Raw genomic sequence first — 17544 nt, forward strand, 5'->3', positions numbered from 1 at the left:
AGACTCCAAAATTATTCACCTCCTCATGCCACTACCGGATTCAGCTTCTTTGTCGAGTGCCAAGGGCGCTCGGTAAACAGTTTATCGGCAAAGACCTCTTTGCCGAGTGCACTTTATCGGACACTCGGCAAAGCCTTTGCCGAGTGCTAATCTGACACTCGGCAAAGAAAAGTCACCGTGACGGCGAGCGCCACCGTGACGGCGGCTTTACCGAGTGTCAAGGTCAAGCACTCGGCAAAGGTCGCCGCTTTGCCGAGCGCCGTTGACTCAGACACTCGGCAAAGGTGGCACTGTGCCGAGTGCCACCGGCAAGACACTCGGCAAAGGTAGCCTATTTGCCGAGTGTCCTGTCAAGACACTCGGAAAACATGCGACCTTTGCCGAGTGCCTGGCCCGTGGCACTCGGTAGATCTGTGATGTTTGCCGAGTGCAATGACCTTTACACTCGGCAAAGCATGTTCCTAGGTAGTCACTTTGTCGAGTGTCATGGCCATTGCACTAGGCAAAATGACTGAAAACAGTCTTTTTATTGTTTTTTACATCCCATCCAAACAAACAGAAGATATATATAACAAACATCACAAACATCACATATATATCATCAACAACATATATATATATATATATATATATCACCAACACCACATATATATCACAAACGTCACATATATATATCACAAACATCACATGTCTCATAATATATCACAAATAAGTTCACAAGTAATTCAAGTGCTCCATCATCTACAACCACAATTGCAAATAGAAGTACCATTAACAACCACAAGTATCATCACCAAGATGGCCAATGCGACTAATTTGGTGAAGGATTCGCTGAAGCATGAGGATCGTTCGATGCCGCCGATTGATTCTGCACAAAGGAGAAGAGGTTGCATGTGTGAGACAAGATAAATATATACCATACATGAATAAAACTTTCATACTCCACTAGGTTTGATCGTAAGCATGAACATACAAACTAAAACATTTATACTCACAGGAGTAGAATAGTGAGGAGGTGGAGGTGGAGGTGGAGCAAATAGCGAAGGTGGCGGAACTACACCCGTAGTGGCACCAAGACTTTGCATGTACTGAAGCATCTCCGCCATCCTCCGCTGCTTGGCCTCCCGCTCGGCCTCCACCCTCTCCATCTTTGCCTGCATCTTCTCCCGTATCCTCCTCTCTTGTTCTAGCTGGGCCTACAAAAAATTCACCCCAATGTTACAATAATGCAAAGGAAAGGTATGAAAAAACCAATGAACGGCGAATAAACCAGGAATAACCTCGAGTGCCTCCACCCGGTGGTGTGAAGTGTCCTGCCGAGGTCGTATGGCCAGGGCTCCTGCTCGTGCTGCTTGCTCGAATCTGGGAGAGACTAGGAGTAGCGGCCGAGTCGATTGCGCCGTCGCCAATCCTAGTACCAGCCCAGTGCGTCTTGCCTCCTCCCACCCTCATGACTGACTTCTCCATCAAGGTCCACGGTGCTTGGATCGTACTCTGGCCCATGGACCTCCCTTGCCATCGATGTGTACTCACTGAGGTGGTTGTGGATGGTCGTATTGCTGTATGCCTCGGGCCCGTCCTCTAGGTTGTAGTCGATGTCGGATGTCACCTTGCCCTTGTGGGCCATAGCAAATGCCTTGAAGATGGAGCAAGGCTGGCCACCATGTGATGCCGACTGTGAGAAAAATAGCAAGATGATTAGAAATCATGTAGAATTGAGCGTTAGAATAAATAAATGAATTCGCGTACCCATGTTTCTACGTATCCGCTGAGGCTGCGGCTGCCTTGATGGTGTGCTACACCTGGCATCATCAAACGCCACTCCCGACATAAGTTGTGTGTCTCCTCCCACTCGATTGAGCACCACTTGTCCACCATCTGTTCCCAGCACTGGGGATGCGTGGCGCACCAATAAGGAATCATCTACAGGCCATCAAGTACATGACATATCAGAAGATGAAATTAAGCCTACTTAATCTCAAAAGGAATCAGTATTAATGTTCTAGTATTTACCTATAGGTACTTGGTCCTAGGGTCAGCAGTCATGGTTCTTGCAGTCCCTTTTGGTGACCTTCGTTCTAAGGACGGTCCCGTGGTAAGTTACGACGGCCTGGATGCACGCCTCGTAATGCATGTCCACGATGAGTTTTTTACAGCATTTGGTAGCCACCGCATCCCCCTGGCCTCATGTCCGTCCTGGTATCTAAAGAAATCCTGCATACAAACACGATGTATCCATTCATTATTTCAAGAATGTCCAATGAATGCGATGTATTGAGCAATGTAGTATGAGAAGACTTACCCACAGCTCTTGCTTCACTCGCTCCGCCTTGTTGTTGAATACCCTACGGGCCCGATCTGCAGCATCGGGGGTGGCGGTGTAGTGGTCAAACGAGTAGGCCTGGCCTCGTCACTCTGGTGTACTCAACTAGGCTAGGGAAGTGCTCCTTGCATAGAAGACCAAGGATGCCATTGACTTGGCATGTGTGAGCACCTTCACTCGCCACAATCGTCCAATTCCTGCCTAAGTGATTAAGAAAAATTATTAATTTCTATTTTAATTTTCAACATATCATATAAAGTAGTGATAACATCTAAAGTTACTTACTTTTCCCCCTTGGGTCGAATCAGCGGGCGTCTCTCATGAGGTATCAGTCGCTGAGGGAGGCTCGCGGGACCTCGCAAGTAGACGCTCGATGAACTAGAGGAAGCGGAACCCCCTGCTATCGCCTCCTCCTCCTCAGTCCTCCTGCGCGTCCTCCTGTGCCTCCTCGGCGTCCTCCTAGGGCACCTGCTCCTCCTCCTCCTCCTCCTCCTCACACGACGAGGCGGCAGGCGACAGCTCCCTCCTACGGCTGCTCCTCCTCCTACTCTCCCCCGGTGTAGCGGTTGTTGTCCTTCGGTACAAGGACAGTTAGCTTCCTCATCCCACCAGCTGAAGGGTCGAGATGGCAGACTAGAGGGGGGTGAATAGTCTTTTCTAAAGCTTAATTGTGTCGGCTAATCCGATACAAATGCGGAATTAAAACTATCGGTCTAGCCAAGACTATACCCCACTATATATGTTCACTAGCACCTTGCAAAGATAACAATTATGCAACAAAGGTGCCGGGCTAGTTAGAGCTCTCCTAAACAATTCTAGGAGCAAGGTTACACAAACCTATGCCACTAGTATTTTAAGCAACAAGAGAGCTCCTACACATGCTAGTAAGCAAAAGCACAAAGCTAACAAAGCTCACTAGCAATGCTCAATAACAAGGCAACCAATGCCTAATTAGAGAGCGCAAATACTTAGCTACACAAACTAAGCAATATGACTAACAAGGTTACTAAAACCAAATTAGCCACGCAAGGGAAGCTACTTCTATGCTACACAAGCAAGAAGGTAATTAGCAAGCTACACAAGCTATCTAATTACAAGAGCAACTACACAAGCTTAATATGTATAAAAGTAATTGCAAGCTTGTGTAACGGGGATGCAAACCAACGAGGAATAATGAGGTTGACACGATGATTTTTCTCCCAAGGTTCACGTGTTTGCCAACACGCTAGTCCTCGTTGTGTCGACCGCTCACTTGGTGGTTCGGTGGCTAATTAGCATCACCCACTAAGCCCGCACTGTCGGGTGCCGCAAGAACCTACCCCTAGAAGTGAGGGTAGCTCAATGACACGCTTTACTAGAGTTGCTCTTCGCGGCTCCCGCGGGACGAGCACAATGCCCCTCACAAGCACTTCTCTGGAGCGCCGCACAAGCTTCTTGCGGGCTTCCACTGGAGACCACCACCAAGCCAGTCTAGGAGGTGGCAACCTCCAAGAGTAACAAGCACCACCGGCTTGTAACTCGATCACCTAGTGCCACTCGATGCAACCTCACGATGCAATCGCACTAGAATCGCTCACTCACACAATCGGATGATCGCTATCAAGTATGTGTGAGATGGAGGGCTCCTAAGCACTCTCAAGCATGGACACAAAGTCCCCCAAGGTGCTCCACACCAGCCATGGCCGAAGGCCACTTCTATTTATAGCCCCAAGGGCTAAACTAGCCGTTACCCCTTCACTGGGCAAAAATCGGGCCGACCGGACGCTTCGGTCGTGTTGACCGGACGCTGGACCTCAGCGTCCGGTCGCCCGCAGACGACCACAGTGTCCCGATTCCAACGGTCACTTGACCTGACCGGACGCAGCAGCTTCAACTAACTGGACACTGAACCCCCAGCGTCTGGTCGTTTCTAGTAAGGTACCGACCTCGATCCGGACGCGTCCGGTCACACTTGATCGTATGCAACCCAGCGTCCGGTCACACTCTAGCTTCTACGTCACCAGTACGTCAGCCTGACCAGACGCAGCCTGCCAGCGTCCTGGTGCTTTCAAACCCAGCGTCCGGTCAGCTGACCGACGCTAGCTGTCTTCACGATCAACTCAGTTTTCACTTCTGACTTCTTCACCCTTGCTCCAATGTGCCAACCACAAGAACTTGCATCCGACGCAATAGAAAATAGGCATTCCATTTTCCTGAAAGCGCCCGAATCCCAGAGGGACCCAAACCCATCTCACCCCTGCAAACACCACCTTCTTTGTAAATGTGCCAACACCACCAAGTATACACCACCATGTGTATGTGTGTTAGCATTTTCACAATCATTTCCTAAAGGATGTTAGCCACTCAACTTGCCACGCCACTCGATCCTAGCGACAATGCAAAGTTAGATCACTCGAGTGGCACTAGATGACCAATATGTAAACAAGTTTGCCCCTCTTGATAGTATGGCCATCTATCCTAAACCCGGTCATAAACTTCTCTACACACCTATGACCGGTGAAATGAAATGCCCTAGGTTATACCTTTGCCTTACGCATTCCATTCCATCTCCTCCAACGTCGATGCAACACATGCACCAACACGATCAACAATGATATGATCCACTTCATATCATCACGTGATCATATTGGTTCATCGATCTTGACTTTACTTGCTCTTCACCGTTGTCATCGTCCATTGGCGCCAAGTCTTGCTCAAGCTTCACCAGCCACGCGGTCCATCACTCCAAAGCCTTCGACTTGCCCTTCATGCTTGCAACCGGTCCATCAAGCCAAGTCTTGTCTTGATCTTCTCCACCTTGATCACATGACTCAATGTCATGTCTCATGTGCAATAAGCTCCTTCATCATCACATGTGTGAGCTTTGCAACATCTCCAAGCCATTTTCACCTTCATGGCATATGTTGCTCACACACATATACCTATGGACTAATCACCTGTGTATCTCACATAAACACAATTAGTTCACCTAGGTTGTCACTCAATTACCAAAACCAAATAAGGACCTTTCAACCGCCCACCATCTTTGTTCAATTACCTTGCAATTAAAAAGAGTAAACCAATATGTACAGATAAACAAGAAGTACTTAGAAAGAGATGCAAAATAAACAAAACATAATTACAAAATAATATAGTATTACATGTATTAGAAATAATCTTCATGATCGGGATTAGCTAGGATTATAAGTCTCATCATTACTATCAATCATGTCGAAATAATCAACACTATCCGAATGAGCAATATTGCCATTGTCATTGTCTAAATGTAATCGCTCAAGCATTTGTAAGTCCTTCACATTTTGCACCTCATCTTCAGTGTCCTCTTCAGTAACCGTTTTATTAGTCTACTTCTATTCCGACCTACTTCGGTTAAGTCTATCTCAAACCTCCCTTCTAGTCCCTCTTCTTGAAAGAACTCTCCGTCATATGTGTTTGGGTCTAAGTTGTAATCTTCATTGGTTGGGACATGCACTTTACCGTGTGGCGATACCCTGTGCACAATATCCCAACCCTTAAGATGCCTTTTGGTTTAACACGCATATGGGAGATAATAAACTTGCATGGCTTGTTGGGCCACAATATAGACATCCGTCTCCTGGTAAGATGGAACCCCATCGAATTTCGACTAGCCCAAGATTAGAATATGTCCGTCTCGTTACTTTAGGATCAAACCAATGGCATTTGAATATGACGGGATTAAAAGGTTTGGAACCATGAAACTTGAGTTCGTATATTTCTTCAATTCTTCCATAATACTCGACCTCATCAACACCGGGCATAGAAACTCTGGAACTTGTGGTTCTTTGATTGGGCTGACTCTGCTCGTAGCTTGTTGTGCGAAAGTGATATCCATTCATGTCATAACCAGAAAATGACCTGACCCTATAGGCAAAGCCATCGACAACCTATCTCAACTCGGCACGCATAGACGCATCCCTCTGGCCCTACAAGGTCAAGCAGGATACATCGTTATATTATTAACATGTACGAGTAACTTGGAATGTCAAACTAAGTACGAGCTAAATTGGACGGTACCTTCCGTTTGAACCAAGAAATGAAATCAAGCATTCTATTTCCCGCACCCTGTCTAACAAGGGTATCTAGCTGCTGTGGGGTAGGATCCCTTGATTGATGCTAGAATTCATGAAGAAATTCCCTGTACCAACGAGAAACAAGGGGGTTGGATGCAGAATAGTGATGGCGTATTTAACAAGTTCGTTGAGAACTTACTGCATGTACGGCGCCACTTCGTCAAGGTTGGTCAACACGTATAGCATGATATGGTGCCACTCTTCTTGATTCAAGGTCTTGGGGGTCAATGCACTTGCGCTTCCGAGTTGCCCTCGAAAAGGCTGAGGTTCGACTCATTTTCGCCAGCATTGTAACGAGGGGGTGGATTATGCACGCTAGGGAGGTTGTCACCATAGTATGTTATTGTGAAGTTCACCACCTCCTCCAGAATGTATGCCTCTGCAATGGAAGCCTCAATTTTGCATTTATTTCTACATTTCTTTTGAAGAACCTTTAGACATCTCTCGATTGGATAGCACCAACAGCCCTGCACGGGCCCCCCATTCGTTCCTCATACAGGAGGTGCAAAATCAAATACTGAATCGGATTAAAGAAGCCGGGTGGAAAGATCTTCTCCAACTTACAGAGCAACACAGGTGCCATTCTTTCCAAGTCAGCAATCACGGTCCTGAGATAACTCCTTGGCACAAAGCTGGCGAAAAAAATAGCTCAACTCTGCCAGCACTAGCTAGACATGCTCAGGGACATAGCCTCGAACCATCGCTGGAAGAAGCCGCTCAATCCATATGTGGTAGTCATGACTCTTCATCCCTAAGACTCGCATAGTAGATAAGTTCACTCTCCTCCTCAGATTAGTTGCATACCCATCAGAGAATATTAACGTCTGGATCCATTCTAGTACTTTCCCTCCTTTGGGGCTTGCTTAAGACAAAATCGGCCTTAGGCCTTCTCCATGTCTTGCGGTGACTAGGAGGCTTCATATGTTGGTTTGGTCTATCGCATAACGTTGCCAGATCCACTCTAGCCTTAATGTTGTCCTTTGACTTGTCAGGAATGTCCATGATTGTTGCCCAAAGTGCCTCAGCGACATTCTTTTCAGTGTGCATTACATCAATGTTGTGTGGAAGGAGAAGGTCATCAAAATAGGGGAGCCGAGTCAAGCCCAACTTATGAGTCCACATATGTTGCTCTCCATATCCCACAAAACTACCTTCTAGATTGACAACGAGACCATCTATCTATTCACAAACCGCAGCACCAGTCATTATCGGTGGTGCAGGGTCTGTCACTACGACACCTTTCATAAAGTTCTTGATGTCTTGTCTGAATGCATGGTCAAGAGGGAGGAATTGCCGATGTTTGTCGAATGATGAATACTTGCCACCCTTCTACAACCAAATAAACCTTAGACCTTCCTTGCATACTGGGCATGGGAACTTCCCGTGAACATACTAGGCGCAGAATATCCCATACGCCAGGAAGTCATGCAGGGAGTAGTGGTACCAAATATGCATTTTGAAGTTTTTATTTGTAGCTCGGTCGTATGTCCATACCCCTTCCTCCCAAGCATGGACCAATTCATCAATCACAGGCTCCATGAACACACTCATATTATTCCCTAGGTGTCCAGGAATTATCAACAATAAGAATACGTTCTGTCGTTGAAAGCATATGTTGGGGGGGAGATTGAGGGGGATAACGAACACAGGCCAACATGTGTATGGGGCAGCCATCATTCCATAAGGATTGAACCCATCTGTTGCTAGCGCAACATGTACATTACGAGCCTCTTTAGCTTTCTCATGATGAATGCCATCAAAGTGGGTCCATGCTTCACCATCGGATGCATGTACCATCCTGTCAAGATTGTATCGTTTGCCATTTTTGTGCCGTGTCATTTGTTTTGTGGATTCCTTGGTCATGTATAGCCGTTGGATCCTCGGTATGAATGGAAGGTGTCGTAGGATTATCATGGAAATGGCAAGCTGCCTCTTCTGGCCATCACCAGAATCTACCTCTAGAAACCAAGAGGATTTACACTTTGGACAGTACTTTGCTTTCATGTATTCTTTCCTAAATAGGACGCACCCCTTCGGGCAAGCATGTATCTGCTCATACAACATCTTAAGTGCACGAAGGAGTTTTTGTGACTCATGCATGCTCTTTGGTAGAAGGTGACCCTCCGGAAGTAGGCTGCCAATAACTGTCAACATACCATCGAAGGCATCTCGACTCAGGCTATACTGGGACTTTAACACCATTATGCGTCCAATGGCATCCAGTTGAGAAACCTTTGTCTGGCCGTGAAGGGGTTTCTGTGCCGCGGCAAACATGTCGTAGAACGCCTTTGCGATTGCCTCTGGCTCCTCTGTACGTCCTTCAGCGAATTGTGCCTCATGATAGTCATTTAACTTGTCTGCTACCCTGACATCAGCATCATAATCCTCGATGCATGGTCTCACTACCTCCTCTCTCATACGACCGGCTTTACCATGGTAGACCCACCGGGTATAGTCTGTCATAAATCCATTCTTCCAAAGATGTTCCCCCATGACCTTCTTCATTTGTCTTTTCCTGTTTGCATATTTGCTGTAGGGACAACAAATTTTACTCATTCCTTTAGCAGCCACGCCAAATGCCTGTTCCAAGAAAGCATCGGTCTTGTCGATCCATTCATTGGTGACCTGACCCTGACTTGCGCGACCCGTGTACATCCACTCAGGTCCTCCATCCTCCAACATATATAGCGGCGAGTAATATAAACATCAATTGCATCTACACAACATTCCTACTATCTAATAGGTGAGGATAGGTCCTAATCCCACGTGAGGATCCATAGATGAGGTTAGTTTCTATGCTCTACTCCTATCTGAGATAGAATTTTGGCAGCACCTCCCCACTGTTCTCTAAATACACGTCCGGCTAGGGATAGTGTGCATCCAGAGAAAAACAGAGAGATGATGCCAAAACTCTGTCTTGGATCAGAGCAGACCATGGAAACTAACCCCACCTACGCATCCACAGGTTATCCAAAAAACATGAACAATTTGAAACAGATACGATTTTAGATATGGAAATATCTGCATATTTCCAACCGTATCTCTTTCAAATGGGAGACACCTAACTGGGTTACGTGATCTATGACCATGACACAGAAAGAGAGGTTATACCTAGGGTGGCAGGTGGAGTCAGGCTAGCGGGGCCATGGCGGGTTGGTGCAGTGACGAGGCGACGCGGTGCAGGTAGACCCACAGCGGCGAGGAAGGCGACCGGGGTCGCCGAGGTACTCCGGCTCTGCTCTGACGGGCTCTTCTCTGCAAAAAAGAAACATAAAACTATCAATTCAAAATTTTGGCAGCACCTCCCCTGCACGGTGAGGTTTCCAAAACCTGCAAGAAAACCAACGGCACGATGGCCGACATGCACATATATATGAACGGCACGATGGCTGACATGCACAAGATTATGTAAGGAACACCTAGCAATGTAATCAGGATAAGCAAGGATCAGGGATTACAAATTCAGGATCTGTATCCCATTACTAATATATGTACACGAAGGAACACCTAGCAATGTAACAAATGCTACTGAAATCTTGAAAAGAGTGAGGTAGTGTCTAATATTTCTCCAACACATATAAGCAAGAATGTATGAGTTAGTTTAGTGACCTTTGGGAAGTTATACATTGTTCAATACACAAGGGAAATCAAAGTCCCTAATTTTTATCCTTTATTTCTAGGAGACAAACATGCATAGGAATGTACAGTAACCCTAACCCAAGATCCCTAAATTACAAAACCTAACCAAGACATCTTAATCTATTCATGCATCCACATCCATCAGGCAGAGACGGCATAGGGGCTCACCACTACAGAATGGCAAAGTAGAGCATGACGAGCAAGGTGACCATTTAGCTCGGAGAGCGCTGATGAGGGAGTGCCGCTGCTGTAGGACCGCGCCGCCATGACCGAGATGGCTAGGATGCGGGTCGCCGCCGCTGCGGGGCCATGCACACGCCCCGACGGCGTTGCTGTGGCGCCGCTGCAGGAGCGCGTGAGGGCGAAGGCACCGTTGCTTTGGCGGCCTCCTTCTTCCTCCTCCTCCTTCTCTTCCTCCTTCCTCCTTCCTCCTCTCCTCCTCTCCTCCTCCTCCTCTCTTTCTCCTCCTCCTTCGGCGATGCGGCGTGGGGGGTGGCGCTGGCATGGGCAGGCATGGGCGACGGCGATGGCGCTGGCGTAGTCTGCCTACGTGCGTGTGTGCGTGTGTGTGGTGTGTGTGGGCCGGCTGGGCCGGCGGGGTTAAATCCCCCTTTGCCGAGTGCCCCCGATCTGGCACTTAGCAAACTATTTTTTTTTAATTCTTTGCCGAGTGCCACCTGGCCTGGCACTTGGCAAAGAGTTTTTTTTAAAAAAAATTCTTTGCCGAGTGCCCCTATTTGGCACTCGACAAAGCATTTTTTATTTTTAGTAAATTCTTTGCAGAGTGCCACCCGGCTGGCACTCGACAAAGAGAGGTTTTTTTAAACTTTTTTTTAAAATTCTTTGTCGAGTGCCATACGTCCTGGCACTCGGCAAAGAGGCTCCTTTGCCGAGCGCCAAACTTAGACACTCGGCAAACCATATTTTTTTACTTTTGACCTCCAAACTTTTTTCTGCAGTCCTCATACAATATCTGGTACTCCATGTTTCAATGTGGCACATTTCTCGGACTTTTTCTATATTTCTTTAATTTATTTCATTTAATTGAATTTTCTTGGATAATTCAAATTATAACTGCTAGTCATTCGAATAATGAAAAAAATGAATGGAAAAATAATATTCATGTTATTTAGTATAATGTGAGGCTGTATCCAGGAACAGACCATCCAATTTTGAACATCTTGTTCACGAAACATGACTACGAACTTACGGTTCGAGTTGTTTTAAATTCTATAAAAAGCAAACGAAGTACGAAAATCATGAAACTTGTCAAGATGTCATGATATCATATGTGGAGCCTGTGATAAAAATTTGAGGAGGTTTCGCGCAAGTTGTCACGTATGATGCTTGCCACCTCGTCAGCAGAAGACACTCGGCAAAGGGTTAACGGCGACTGCCGGCCGTTAACTGGCGGCAGGCCCTTTGCCGAGTGTTCCGCTCGGCAAACCTGGTCTTTGCCGAATGTTATTGTTTGTCGAGTGCTCGGCACTCGGCAAACCACCTCTTTGCTGAGTGCCATTTGTTTGCCGAGTGCTTTCTCTCTGGCACTCGGAAAAATAGCCTTCTTTGCCGAGCGTCCGATAAAAAGCACTCGGCAAAGTCTGGGACACTCGGCAAAGAAGCCGTCTCTGATAGTGTGCAGAATTTGGAATCTTACTACGCTATATTATACTACACATACCAAGACTGGGAAAAAACCAATATAAGGTACCTTCAAGATCTACTGGCGTCCCACCTCATAGGATGACCTCCGTCCTTCTCTCTGTCCACAACTAGATCGACGGGCAACACGAGCTGATGTGGCAGAACCGCCCGAAATCGCGTACTTACGGAGACGCTCGTCTTCCACCAGACACTAAGCACCCCGAAAGCAACTACAGCGAGCGGTGTCCGTCGGGCACACCCCGAGGGAGAACCCGAAAGATCCACATTTTTCCCAAGGAATCCAATAATGAGAACGAGTTACAACACAAGTCCATCTCATACATTAGAGTTTATTAAAAAGTATATTATTACAATACCAAATACAGAGTGCGGAATGATAAACAGTGGAATATTAAAAGATAACATCTAGCAATAAGATAACGAGGATTCTGTCTGAGCCCACCAGAAGAATCCTCTACATAAGGTACTCCTCAAGCATCACCTACAACAGGGGTAAATAAACCCTGAGTACACAATGTACTCGCAAGACTTATCCGACCAGTAAGAATACTTTCACGACTCTAAGGAATATGCTAGGCTTTATGGTTGCTGGTTTTCTTTAGCAAAAAGCAATACTAATAGTGTGTCTTTATTGAAGCTTTATCATTATCAGCCGTATTAAGTTTTTATCTAGTCAATCTATATAAGCACCTGTTCTACTTTTCAAGCAAGTGTTGAGCAATCGATGCTATTCCTTCTCCCTTTCCACTTCCTAGTTCTTACTACGGTGCTAAACCAGCAGATAAGCCGTACCAGATAGCCCGGCGATTCACTGAATCAATGTGCCCAGCTGGGTGCCCCGAAGACACACGCCCTCGCTTGTACCCTAGGCACAAGCAGGACTAACCCACCACTCTCCTGTCCCTAGGTGTCTAGGTCCCTGTCCAAACTTGGACTCCAAGCCCCCGCCCCTGAGTCCCGGACTCAGTGCGGTGCAAGGACCTCCACCACCTCCTCTTCCCATCAGTCGGTCCAGAAAGAGCCGGATCCACGACAAGAGAGCAGCAAGTCTTCCCTGCGCCCATACCCAAGTATGTGCTCGGGACAATAGTCTGTGACTTGCCTAGAGTTATATGCAACGATCGGTCCTTAATCGACATAGACAGGGAAAAAAAGTGTAACCGGGCTATGCCCTGTTGGCCACAGAACACAACCCCTCACACCCACCAGTACTAAATCCACATCCCTACCCGGTTACCATTTTTCTTTCCATTATTTCATCATGATATCATAGTTTAATCACCTATTTGTGAGTAACGGCAGGTTACTCACGCTACCGACATCCTGAGCATAGCAGCTACTTCGACCTATACTAGTAGGACTCATGGGTAGATATACTTATGCATGTAGTTTCCATAAAATGCCTATAACGTAAATGCATATCATATATATATATATATATTCAATGATCATTTAAAAATAGGGGTTATGCACCGAGGCTTGCCTTGGGCAGGTGTCGGGTCAGCAAGGTCAGTACGAACAGGCTCCTGGGCTCCCTCTTGTGCGAAGAGCTCCTCCTCGTACTCCTCAATCACCTCGTCGCACTCCTGGCTCACAGACGGGTACGAAGTCTACATGTTCATGATCTACATGAAATAATGATGCAATGATTAACACTACGGCAACAACCTCTCTAAATGCAAAAGTACATCTATTAAACTACTAAGTGAGATCTACCCACTAAAGTCTAAGCTACGTACCGTCACCACCAACAAGTATTAAACTATGGCATCTATTCTTATAGCAATTACCAATGTTCCTACTCCGAACGCTAATTTACCCTATATGCGATAAAGCAAAGGTAATAGTCACTCTATCTAACAACTCGTTATAAGGCTACAAAATTTACAGCAAGCACATAATATCGTAGGGAACATACTATAAAATTTCTAAAGCTAAAACTATTACCGATTTGCCACAAGAATTTCTACAAACATTAGTCTACATAATGCTAAGTCTTCTAATTAGAATTTATGAGCCTATAATCATAATAGCTAGCTGTGAATTAACTACACTAACAGATAGATGGTATTTTTGTGAACCTAACAAAAGTAATTTCATTATTTTTGGATAACCACACAATTTACTATGATTTATCGAAGTTGGATTCATAACCAAAATGAATAAGCGTTTCTATCCTCTGGAAAAATAAGAAAACCAAATCCTCTACGTCGGCCCACACCGCGTGGCTCGGCCCAGTGCGCCATCCCGCCCGTGCGTGATAGTAGGCCACCACGCGGCCCACACGGAGGCACGGGACAGACGGCCAACGGCCCACGACGGGGGAAGGCCTACGCGCTTTGGCAAATATGCACGGGCACCCCCAAAGCCCTAGATAATCTCCGCGAGCACCAGAGCACTATTTCCTCAGTCTACCGTTTTATAGCTGCACCCTCCCATTTCTACTTCTTCATCGCGGCTAAGTCCACGGGCACCCCCGAAGCCCTAGATAATCTCCGCGAGCACCAGAGCACTATTTCCTCAGTCTACCGTTTTACAGCTGCACCCTTCCATTTCTACTTCTTCACCACGGCTAAGTCCTAAGGAAATAGTGCTCTAGTGCTCGCGGAGATTATCTAGGGCTTCGGGGGTGCCCGTGCATATTTGCCGATGCGCGCAGGCCTTCCCCCGTCGTGGGCTGTTGGCCGTCTGGCCCACGCCTCTGCGTGGGCCGCGCGGTGGCCTACTATCGTGTGCAGGCGGGATGGCAGCACTGGGCCGAGCCACGCGGTGTGGGCCGACGTAGAGGATTCGGTTTTCTTATTTTTCCAGAGGATAGAAATGCTTATTCATTTTGGTTATGAATCCAACTTCGATAAATTCATAGTAAATGGTGTGTTTGTCCAAAAGTAGTGAAATTACTTTTGTTAGGTTCAGCAAAAATACCATCTATCTGTTAGTAGTAGTTAGTTCACAGCTAGCTGTTATGATTATAGGCTCATAAATTCTAATTAGAAGACTTATCATTATGTAGATTAATGTTTGTAGGAATTCTTGTGGCAAATCGGTAATAGTTTTAGCTTTAGAAATTTTACAGTATGTTCCCTACGATATTATGTGCTTGCTGTAAATTTTGTAGCCTTATAACTGAGTTGTTAGATAGAGTGACTATTACCTTTGCTTTATCGCATATAGGGTAAATTAGCGTTTGGAGTAGGAACATTGGTAATTGCTATAAGAATAGATGCCATGTTTAATACTTGGTGGTGACGGTACGTAGCTTAGACTTTAGTGGGTAGATCTCACTTAGTAGTTTAATAGATGTACTTTTGCATTTAGAGAGGCTGTTGCCATAGTGTTAATCATTGCATCATCATTTCATGTATATCATGAACAGGTAGACTTCGTACCCGTCTGCGAGCCGGAGTACGACGAGGTGATTGAGGAGTACGAGGAGGAGCTCTTCACACTGGAGGGAGCCTAGGAGCCTATTGGTACTGACCTTGCTGACCCGGCACCTGCCCAAGGCAAGCTCCGGTGCATAACCCCTATTTTTAAATGATCACTGAATATATATATATATATATATATATATATATATATATGATATGCATTTACGTTATAGGCATTTTATGGAAACTACATGCATAAGTATATCTACCCATGAGTCCTACTAGTACAGGTCGAGTAGCTGCTATGCTTAGGATGTCGGTAGCGTGAGTAACCTGCCATTACTCGCAAATAGGTGATTAAACTATGATATCATGATGAAATAATGGAAAGGAAAATGGTGACCGGGCAGGGATGGATTTGGTACTGGTGGGTGTGAGGGGTTGTGTCCTACGGTCAACAGGGCATAGCCTCGGTTACACTTTTTTCCCTGTCTATGTCGATTAAGGACCGGTCGTTGCATATGACTCTAGGCAAGTCATAGACTATTGTCCCGAGCACATACTTGGGTATGGGCATAGGGAAGACTTGCTGCTCTCTTGTCAGTGGATCCGGCTCTTTCTGGATCGACTGATGGGAAGAGAAGGTGGTGGAGGTCCTTGCACCGCCTGAGTCCTGGGACTCAGGGGCGGGGGCTTGGAGTCCAAGTTTGGACAGGGACCTGGACACCCAGGGATATGAGAGTGGTGTGTTAGTCCTGCTTGTGCCTAGGGTACAAGCGGGGCGTGTGTCTTCGGGGCACCCAGCTGGGCACATTGATTCACGAATTGCCCGGGTTATCCGGTACGGCTTGTCTACGGTTTAGCACCGTAGTAAGAACTAGGAAGTGGAAAGGGAGAAGGAATAGCATCGATTGCTCAACTCTTGCTTGAAAGTAGAACATGTGCTTATATAGATTGACTAGATGAAAACTTAATACGGCTGATAATGATAAAGTATCAATAAGGACTCACTATTAGTATTGCTTTCTGCTAAAGAAAACCAGCAACCATAAAGCCTAGCATATTGCTCGGAGTCAGGGAAAGTATTCCCACTGGTCGGATAAGTCTTGCGAGTACATTATGTACTCAGGGTTTATTTACCTCTATTACAGGTGATGCTTGAGGAGTACCTTGTGTGGAGGATTCTTCTGGTGGGCTCAGACGGAATCATCGTTATCTTATCGCTAGATGTTATCTTTTAATATTCTGTTGTTTATCATTCTGCACTCTGTATTTGGTTTGTAATAATGTACTTTTTAAGAAACTCTAATGTATGAGATGGACTTGTGTTGTAACTCGTTCTCATTATTGGATTCCTTAGGAAAAAATAGTGGATCTTTCAGGGTTCTCCCTCGGGGTGTGCCCGACGGACACTGTTCGCTGTAGTTGCTTTCAGGGTGCTTAGTGTCTGGTGGAAGACGAGCCGCCGTAAGTACGCTATTTCAGGCGGTTCTGCCATAGCTGACACTACATCCACAAACCATCTCCACCAGATCAATCAAAAGCCCTCACAAAACCAGATCAATCAAACATCCTTATGGCTCAGTAACCACGGCAAGCGCGCAAAGGTGACAGAGAGCGAGAGAGAGAACAAGAAGGGTCCCGGCGGCCTCCTTATCGACTTCCGTAGCGAGGCAAAGGGCTCATGGTGGTGACGAAGCGGCGACAAGTCACGAGAGGAGGCGCTCATCGCTTGGAATCTCCGTTTCCATCGTAGAGGCCATGAATCCTAGCATAGTTGTTTAATCCGGGCTCTGGAAACCACAGTAAAGTCCTTTTTCGATTCGGTGGGCAGCCAAACAGGCCAGCTCAGGAAACTAATTCCAATCCAGCCCATTTCCATACATCCAAACTGGCCCTAAGTCTATTATCTATGTGCTTTAATGTTTATGAGCCCACAAGTCTCCTATAACTAAAAAGAACAAAAGTAAGACAATTTTTTGGTGCGACTTTTTTTTGGGGTCGCTCCTCCCTTCCTGGCCAGTGCGATACCCCACGCGATAGAAAAAGAAACTGCCATCCCTACGATCTCCGTCTGCTTTGAAGGAAATAAATCGATCACCTAAGGCCACATGCATGGAAGGAAGCAATAATCATGCACCGTGCGATAGGAAAAGAAACTGTCATCCCTGCGATCCCCGTCTGCTTTGAAGGAAACAAATCGATCACCTGAGGCCTACATGCATGGAAGGAAACAATAATCATGCATGGAAGAAAACAATCATGCGGTGCCCCTCTCTCGCTCGGTCAGATATCTTTCATCTCCTAGTAAACCGGATCATATGGTATTGTCCATAATTTGGAGGGTATTAAATTTAGGCTAGGTGCATAGTAGGCCACCTAGCTTTATTCTTGCAACTTCTACCTCTTTATGTGTTAGTCTTTGCCAATAGTATAATTTGTTCGCAAAACTCAA

General features: G+C 46.2%; 1 pseudogene; it reads right to left on the bottom strand.

Moving 5' to 3' along the window:
* LOC136496177 (uncharacterized) overlaps positions 1-10320 on the bottom strand; it is a 30927-nt pseudogene extending 20607 nt beyond the window's left edge.
* Between the last annotated feature and the right edge of the window lie 7224 nt (positions 10321-17544).

Source organism: Miscanthus floridulus, chromosome 12 (assembly GCF_019320115.1).
Source record: "Miscanthus floridulus cultivar M001 chromosome 12, ASM1932011v1, whole genome shotgun sequence".
Lineage (NCBI taxonomy): Eukaryota > Viridiplantae > Streptophyta > Magnoliopsida > Poales > Poaceae > Miscanthus > Miscanthus floridulus.